The sequence below is a fragment of the Oncorhynchus mykiss genome, chromosome 25, assembly GCF_057628025.1.
Source record: "Oncorhynchus mykiss isolate SJ-2025 chromosome 25, ASM5762802v1, whole genome shotgun sequence".
NCBI classification, from domain to species: domain Eukaryota; kingdom Metazoa; phylum Chordata; class Actinopteri; order Salmoniformes; family Salmonidae; genus Oncorhynchus; species Oncorhynchus mykiss.
This window is the reverse complement of record NC_143046.1, coordinates 85,820,736-85,829,514: the sequence shown is the minus strand read 5'-3', so window position 1 is coordinate 85,829,514 and position 8,779 is coordinate 85,820,736. Positions and strand designations below refer to the sequence as shown.

The window sequence follows — 8,779 nt, the reverse complement described above, 5'->3', positions numbered from 1 at the left end:
TACAGACTGGAATGAAAGGGGCCCCTACAGTAGTCAATACAGGCTGGAACTATAGAGCCCCTACAGTAGTCAATACAGGCTGGAACTATAGAGCCCCTACAGTAGTCAATACAGACTGGAACTATAGAGCCCCTACAGTAGTCAATACAGACTGGAACTATAGAGCCCCTACAGTAGTCAATACAGGCTGGAACTATAGAGCCCCTACAGTAGTCAATACAGACTGGAACTATAGAGCCCCTACAGTAGTCAATACAGGCTGGAGTGAAAGGGGCCCCTACAGTAGTCAATACAGACCGGAACTATAGAGCCCCTACAGTACTCAATACAGTCTGGAATGAAAGGGGCCCCTACAGTAGTCAATACAGGCTGGAGTGAAAGGGGCCCCTACAGTAGTCAATACAGACTGGAATGAAAGGGGCCCCTACAGTAGTCAATACAGTCTGGAATGAAAGGGGCCCCTACTGTAGTCAATACAGGCTGGAACTATAGAGCCCCTACAGGAGTCAATATAGGCCGGAACTATAGGGCCCCTACAGTAGTCAATACAGACTGGAATGAAAGGGGCCCCTACAGTAGTCAATACAGGCTGGAATGAAAGGGGCCCCTACAGTAGTCAATACAGCTGATTACAACAGCAACTCAAGCAGCATGGGACTTGTGCTTTGATTCTATTTTCATCAAACCATTGTGCTGAAATGTGTCCCACCTACTGAGCTGCTCTCGAATGTACCAGGTCACGATATAGACAGCGATTTATAGTAGTCCATGTGGGTTTTAATGACATTACGAAGGGAAGCTCTGAACAGTTGAAACTGGATTTCACAGAGGTGATTGACTCTTTGCCTAGACACTAATAAAAGACACATCATATTTGACCCTGTGCCCTCTCTGAATCGTGGCATTGAACGCTTTAGCAGGAATCTTTCTCTTCACAACGGGCTATGTGATTATTGCACCTCGATGGGTGTAACTTTTGTTGACAATTTCGATACCTTTTGGAAACAAAACACGTTTTATAAGGAGGATGGGATCCACCCAAATCATTTGGGTTCCTGGATCCTTTCACAGCATTATAAGGCTGCATGGAGACAATGACTTATCAATGACCCAAGCCCAGCTCAGTTAATCCCTACCATTGTGTCGTTGAGTCATCATAATGCTTCAGCAAATGTGCATTATACCAGGGGCATTGGTAGACACAATGTAAGTAACCTAATTTAGGTCCCTCTAACTGCCCTGAATGCCTCTGCTGATCCTACAGCTATTGTATGCAGCAATCGTGCCCATGAACCAGATATATACTGTTAGCACTGAGGCGGTGTGCCCTAGTAGGAAATCCACTGTGTGCAGCTCACCCTGCACAAACATACATTTGAAGTAGGAAGTTTACATACACTTAGGTTAGAGTCATTAAAACTAATTTTCAAATGTCTTGTGAATGAACTATAGTCGGTTAGGACATCTACTATGTGCATGACACAAGTAATTTTTCCAACAACTGTTACAGACAGATTATTTCACTTATAATTCACTGTATCACAATTCCAGTGGGTCAGAAGTTTACATACACTAAGTTGACTGTGCCTTCAAAAATGTCATGAGCCAAACGTTACTCCAGAGCCGCCAGAGCCGCCCTTCACTCCGGAGCCGCCTGAGTCGCCCTTCACTCCGGAGCTGCCAGAGTCGCCTTTCACTCCGGAGCTGCCAGAATTGCAGCCCCTCAGTCCAGAGGCGCCCCTCAGTCCAGAGGCGCCCTTCAGTCCAGTGGCACCCTCTACGAGGGTTTTCAGTCTGGGACCCCACTGCAAGGGTCCCCACTCCAGAGGCGCCACCTGAGTGGGCCAAGACTGAGGTGGAGCGGGGTCTACATGCCGCACCCGAGCCACCGGCGTAAAGAAGGCACACCCTTCTTTACGGGGGGGGGGTACTGTCACGACTTCGAAGTCGGCTCTTCTCCTTGTTCGGGTGGCGTTCGTCGGTCGACGTCATCGGCCTTCTAGCCATCGCCGCTCCATTTTTCATTGTTCCATTTGTTTTGTCTTGTTCCCCACACACCTGGTTTACATTCCCTATCACATTGTATCTATATAATCTTCTGTTCCCCCCAATGTCATTGTGTGGGATTGTTTTGTTTCATGTTTGGAGGTTTGATTTTTAACATTAGTTTTGTGACCGTATTTTGCGCATTTCTCTTTTTGCATTTTGCTTGGAGGTTTGACAGAGTTGCGTCCGTTTGTTGTGCTTCTGCCCTAATAAAGAGTGAGCCTGATCACAACTCTCTGCTCTCCTGCACCTGACTTCAACACCAATAGTGCATACGCTGACAGATTAGCTGTTCAGGTAGCTTTTGGCTTTGGGGTAGAAGCTGTTAAGAAGCCTTTTGGACCTAGACTTGGTGCTCTGTTACCGCTTGCTGTGCGGTAGCAGAGAGAACCGTCTATAACTAGGGTGGCTAGAGTCTTTGACAATTTTTAGGGCTTTCTCTGACACCGCCTGTATAGAGGTCCTGGATGGCGGGAAGCTTGGACCCAGTGATGTACTGGGCCGTACGCACTACCCTCTGTAGTGCCTTGCGGTCGGAGGCCGAGCAGTTGACATACCAGTCAGGATGCTCTCGATGGTGTAGCTGTAGAACCTTTTGAGGATCTGAGGACCCATGTCAAGTATTTTCAGTCTCCAGAGGGGGAATAGGCTTTGTTGTGCTCTCTTCACAACTGTCTTAGTGTGTCTGAACCATGATAGTTTGTTGGTGATGAGGACACCAAGGAATGGGGGCGTGCTCGGTCCTCCTTTTCCTGTAGTCCACAATCATCTCTGTTGTCTTGATCACTTTGAGGGAGATCTCATCGTTGTTGGTGATCAGCCCTACCACTGTTGTGTCATTGGCAAACTTGATGATTGTGTTGGAGTCGTGACTGGCCATGCAATCAAGAGTGAACAGGGAATACAGGAGGGGACTGAGCATGCACCCCTGAGGGTCCCCAGTGTTGAGGATCAGCGTGCAGGACATGTTATTACCTACCCTTACTACATGGGGGTGGCTTGTCAGGAGGTTCAGGATCCAGTTGCAGATGGAGGTGTTTAGTCCCAGGGTGCTTAGCTTAGTGATGAGCTTTGAGGGCACTATGGTGTAGTCAATGAATAGCATTCTCACATAAGTGTTCCTTTTGTCCAGGTGGGAAAGGGAAGTGTTGAGTGCAGCAGAGATTGCATCATCTGTTGATATGTTGGGGCGGTATGCAAATAGGAATGGTTCTAGGGTTTCTGGGATAATGGTGTTGTTCTGAGCCATGACCAGCCTTTCTAAGCACTTCATGGCTACAGAAGTGAGTGCTACGGGTCGGTAGTTATTTAGGCAGGTTACCTTAGTGTTCTTGGGCAGTGAAGACACTTGCCAGTTGGTCAGCGCATGCTATGAGTACACATCCTGGTAATCCATCTGGCCCTGTGGCCTTATGGATGTTGACCATCCGTCTGGCCCTGTTGTTTAAAGGTCTTACTCATATTAGCTACAGAGAGCTGATCACACAGTCGTCCAGAACTGCTGATGCTCTCATGCATGCTGCAGTGTTACTTGCCTCGAAGCGAGCATAGAAGTAATTTAGTTTGTCTGATAGGCTTGCGCCACTAGGCAGCTCGAGGATGTGCTTCCCTTTGTAGTCTGTAATAGTTTGCAAGCCCTGCCACATCCGACGAGCATTGGGGCCGGTGTAGTACGATTCAATCTTCATCCTGTATTGACGCTTTGCCTATTTGATGTTTCGTAGGAAGGCATAGCGGGATTTCTTATAAGCTTCCGGGTTAGTGTACCGCCCCTTGAAAGCTGTAGCTCTACTCTTTAGCTCAGTGTGGATGCTGTCTGTAATCCATGGCTTCTGGTTGGGGTATGTATGTCACTGTGGGGACGATGTGATCGTTGTACTTATTTTTGAAGCCATTGACTGATGCGAGGTACTCCTCAATGTCATCGTAAGAGTCCCAAAACATATTCCAGTCTGTGCAAGCAAAACAGTCATGTAGCTTAGCATCTGCGTCCTCTGACCACTTCTTTGTTGACCGAGTCACTGGTGCTTCCTGCTTTAGTTTTTGCTTGTAAGCAGGAATCAGGAGGATAGAATTATGGCCAGATTTGCCAAATGGAGGGTGAGGGAGTGCTTTGTATGCGTCTCTGTGTGTGGATTAAAGGTGGTCTAGAGTTATTTTTCCTCTTTTTGCACATTTAACATGCTGGTAGAAATTCGGTAAAAACGGATTTAAGTTTCCCTGCATTAAAGTCCTTGACCACTAGGAGCGCCACCTCTGGATGAGCATTTTCTTGTTTGCTCACCTCAGGTGAGGAGCTCATTGAGACTTCCTTAATATTAGATTTTGTGCACCAGCTGTTGTTTACAAATATACACAGACCGCCACCCTTTTATCTTAACGGAGGCAGCTGTTCTGTCTTGATGATGCAATTTAAATCTGTATCTTATCCATGCTGTCGTTCAACCACGACTTGGTGAAACATAAGGTATTACAGTTTTTAATGTCCCGTTGGTAGGATATTCATGATCGTAGCTCATCCATTTTGTTATCCAATGATTGTACATTGGCTAATAGGACTGATGGTAGAGGCAGATTTCCCACTCGCAGTCGGATCCTTAAAAGACACCCCAACCAACGTCTCCAATATCTCTGTCTCTTTCTCCTGCGAATGACAAGGATGATAAAGAAAAAATCTTCAACCACTACGAGGTGAGTAATCGCTGTCCTGATATCCAGAATATATTTTTGGTCATGAGAGACAGTGGCAGAAACATTATGTACAAAATAAGTTACAAATAATGTGAAAAAACCCACACAGTAGCAGAATTGGTAAAACGGCAGCCATCTCCGGCGCCATTCTGGTCTGTCCATAGTTAAGCGCTGCTCAACCTTCTTAAACAGCAAGGAAGGTCCAACAGGCTCTAGTTTTGTCACACCTAGACTCCTGTATAACTGTCTTAATTTTGCCAGACTCCAGGAAGAGTAGCAGCAGCTAATTGGGATCCATAAAAAACACAAATACTCCCTGAGAACTGATGGTTGGTTCCAGGTCAACTAGAGGCTCCTATTGTCCAGATACAGAGTAGGCAGACTGGGGCTGGGACTCATAGGATATCATGTAAATGAGGAGAGGAGAGGAGAGGAGAGGAGAGGAGAGGAGAGGAGAGGAGAGGAGAGGAGAGGAGAGGAGAGGAGAGGAGAGGAGAGGAGAGGGTCATATTGAATGTCAGATTATATAGGCTACAGTACAATCAGATCAATGTTAAGGCTTGCTGGTAGTCTTTATGAAATAAGAGAAGGGTGACAGGTAAAACGAGGAATGGACTCTCCTGACTTTCAGATGTATTATATATTACAGCAAGAACCTTGCTACCTTTTTATTTGAGTTAGAAACATGTTTAATTGTGATGACAAGTCTATCAGAAAGGCAAAGATGCTGTGGAATGTATGCAAAACAACATGTGATTTTTGTCATTAACCTTTCTGATCTCCCCATCCCGGATCCGGGTTCGTGAATACAGACTCAAGCTCATTACCATAACGCAACGTTAACTATTCATGAAAATCGCAAATGAAATGAAATAAATATGCTAGCTCTCAAGCTTAGCCTTTTGTTAACAACACTGTCATCTCAGATTTTCAAAATATGCTTCTCAACCATTGCAAAACAAGCATTTGTGTAACAGTATTGATGGCTAACGTAGCATTTAGCATTAGCATTCAGCTGGCAACATTTACACAAAAAAACAGAAAAGCATTCAAAAAAATCATTTACCTTTGAAGAACTTCAGATGTTTTCAATGAGGAGACTCTCAGATAGCAAATGTTCAGTTTTTCCTGAAAGATTATTTGTTTAGGACAAATCGCTCCGTTTTCTGCGTCACGTTTAGCTATGAAAAAACCCCTGTATCCAGGATTGTGTAAATCTATCAGCAAGCTCATTAGCATAACACAACGTTAACTATTTATGAAAATCGCAAATGAAATGAAATAAATATGCCATCTCTCAAGCTTAGCCTTTTGTAAACAACACTGTCATCTCAGATTTTCAAAATATGCTTCTCAACCATAGGAAAACAATCATTTGTGTAAAAGTAGCTAGCTAGAGTTAGCATTTCGCGTTAGCATTTAGCGTTAGCATTAGCGTTAGCATCCAGCACGCAACATTAACCTTTCTGATCTCCCCATCCCGGATCCGGGTTCGTGAATACAGACTCAAGCTCATTACCATAACGCAACGTTAACTATTCATGAAAATCGCAAATCAAATGAAATAAATATGCTAGCTCTCAAGCTTAGCCTTTTGTTAACAACACTGTCATCTCAGATTTTCAAAATATGCTTCTCAACCATTGCAAAACAATCATTTGTGTAACAGTATTGATGGCTAACGTAGCATTTAGCATTAGCATTCAGCTGGCAACATTTACACAAAAAAACAGAAAAGCATTCAAAAAAATCATTTACCTTTGAAGAACTTCAGATGTTTTCATTGAGGAGACTCTCAGATAGCAAATGTTCAGTTTTTCCTGAAAGATTATTTGTTTAGGACAAATCGCTCCGTTTTCTGCGTCACGTTTAGCTATGAAAAAACCCCTGTATCCAGGATTGTGTAAATCTATCAGCAAGCTCATTAGCATAACACAACGTTAACTATTTATGAAAATCGCAAATGAAATGAAATAAATATGCCATCTCTCAAGCTTAGCCTTTTGTAAACAACACTGTCATCTCAAATTTTCAAAATATGCTTCTCAACCATAGGAAAACAATCATTTGTGTAAAAGTAGCTAGCTAGAGTTAGCATTTCGCGTTAGCATTTAGCGTTAGCATTAGCGTTAGCATCCAGCACGCAACATTAACAAAAACATAAAAGCCTTCAAATAAAATCATTTACCTTTGAAGAACTTCTGATGTTTTCAATGAGGATACTCTCAGTTAGATAGCAGATGCTCAGTTTTTCCAAAAAGATTCCTTGTGTATTAGAAATAGCTCCGTTTTATACATCACATTTGGCTACCAAAAAAAATCCATAAATTCAGTCCTCAAAACGCAAACTTTTTTCCAAATTAACTCCATAATATCGACTGAAAACATGGCAAACGTTGTTTAGAATCAATCCTCAAGGTGTTTTTCACATATCTCTTCATTGATACATCGTTCTTGGAAAAATGCTTTCTCTCCTGAATCCCAGGAGAAAATGCCCGCACCTGAAGATTACGCACAAATTTAGACAAAGGACACCGGGCGGACCTCTGGAAAATGTAGTCTCTTATGGCCAGTCTTCCAATGATATGCCTACAAATACGTCACAATGCTGCTAAGACCTTGGGCGAACGACAGAAAGTGTAGGCTCATTCGTTGCGCAATCACAGCCATATAAGGAGAGAATGGAAAACAGAGCTTCAGAAATTCTGCTAATTCCTGGGTGATGCATCATCTTGGTTTCGCCTGTAGAATGAGTTCTGGGGCACTTACAGACAAAATCTTTGCAGATTCTGAAACTTCAGAGTGTTTTCTTTCCAAAACTGTCAAGAATATGCATAGTCGAGCATCTTTTCGTGACAAAATATCGCGCTTAAAACGGGAACGTTTTTTATCCAAAAATGAAATAGCGCCCCTAGAGCTCTAAGAGGTTAAAAGCAACCCTTGCAAGAATCTAAACCCCACATCTGTTGTGTTGCAGGAAGCATGATCCGACCAACTTATACTTGCTGCCTTGTCTTCTGTTTGCCTCAGCCATTTACAACAGATGTTTTATTCCAGAGAAAAGAGATTGTGAAATTGGTCAGATATTACCCTTCCCATTCTCAACACCCAGGGGAGGACTCTAACATCTGGCCTCCCAGCGTTTAGCCCCTGTGTGTGTGTGTGTGTGTGTGTGTGTGTGTGTGTGTGTGTGTGTGTGTGTGTGTGTGTGTGTGTGTGTGTGTGTGTGTGTGTGTGTGTGTGTGTGTTTGCGTGTGTGTGTGTTTGCGTGTGTGTGTGTTTGCGTGTGTGTGTGTTTGTGTGTGTGTGTGTTTGCGTGTGTGTGTGTGTGTGTGTGTTTGCGTGTGTGTGTGTGTGTGTGTGTGTGTGTGTGTGTGTGTGTGTGTGTGTGTGTGTGTGTGTTTGCGTGTGTGCGTGTGTGTGTGTGTTTGCGTGTGTGTGTGTGTGTTTGCGTGTGTGTGTGTTTGTTTGTGTGTGTGTGTTTGCGTGTGTGTGTGTGTGTGTGTGTGTGTGTGTGTGTGTGTGTGTGTGTGTGTGTGTGTGTGTGTGTGTGTGTGTTTGTGTGTGTGTGTGTGTTTGCGTGTGTGTGTGTGTGTTTGTGTGTGTGTGTGTGTTTGCGTGTGTGTGTGTGTGTGTGTGTGTGTGTGTGTTTGCGTGTTTGTGTGTGTTTGCGTGTGTGTGTGTGAGAGAGACAGAGAGAGAAATGGCTGAAATGGTCTCAATGGAATACATTGGCATGTTATGCAGTTTAAGCATACTAGATACTTAAACTGCATACTATGTACTCATCATCACATGCAATTTGGCACATACCGTTGAGTAAAGAAATATGCAGTACGCCACAGTCACAAAGCAGTATAGACTCCTGATTGGCTGGGTAGGAGGGGCGGGGCCGAATGCAGGTGGATTTTTCCAAAGTCAACAGACATGCATCGCATTTGAACCAGTCTGATAAAAGCTCATTTCCAATTGGATTGATTTCTCTAATCTCTGAATAGAATAGGCATGGAGATATAGGCCTACTCAGGCTGGTTATAGACAG

At 43.9% G+C, this 8,779-nt stretch overlaps 1 long non-coding RNA gene across 1 annotated transcript; it reads right to left on the bottom strand.

The window, feature by feature from the left end:
• Positions 1 to 6,272: 6,272 nt before the first annotated feature.
• Positions 6,273 to 7,729, bottom strand: LOC149972154 (uncharacterized). The gene is made up of 2 exons (XR_016492064.1): positions 6,926 to 7,729; positions 6,273 to 6,557 (listed from the first exon to the last, which is right to left on the bottom strand). It is a non-coding gene; the product is annotated as an uncharacterized LOC149972154 (long non-coding RNA).
• Between the last annotated feature and the right edge of the window lie 1,050 nt (positions 7,730 to 8,779).